The following is a 581-nucleotide window of genomic DNA, read 5'->3' on the forward strand; positions in this document are numbered from 1 at the left end:
AAAAATTGTGTATTCAATAATTAGTTTTCATTGAGCTTCCCTTTTTAGAAAGATTTCCTGGGCATAAATGAGGTAAAACGACAGAAAAATTACACGTTGAAAGCAAAAGTAATTTTTCTGAGTTTTTTTCTTACAAAACGAAACTTGAAACTTTGAAAATAAAAATGAGTCAATATGTATGTGCATATATAAGCGTTTGTATAGAGTTCGAAATACATATTGCTCAGTTATTTGAACGAGGAAATTTTCAAATGTTCTATTGCGGTACCTCTCCCGCCACATGAACTCTATCAAATATGTAGGCAACGAGTTTGAGGAAGTGCCATAAAGCTGACAATACTTGCGTTTTATGCGAGTCCACATCCCTTCCACAAGATTTGTGTGGACACCTGTGACTTCATTCACAAATGAATGACAAATCTTCACAAGATATACGATTATTTGTTGAAAGTTTCATTAATAAGTATTTTTCTGTAAATTATGAGGCAACAAAGTCGAGTGGGGTATGTATATATACATATATATATATATATATATATATATATATACCCCATCTGTAGTTATGACAGAAATTAAGACGA

Source organism: Octopus bimaculoides, chromosome 1 (genome assembly GCF_001194135.2).
Source record: "Octopus bimaculoides isolate UCB-OBI-ISO-001 chromosome 1, ASM119413v2, whole genome shotgun sequence".
Lineage (NCBI taxonomy): Eukaryota > Metazoa > Mollusca > Cephalopoda > Octopoda > Octopodidae > Octopus > Octopus bimaculoides.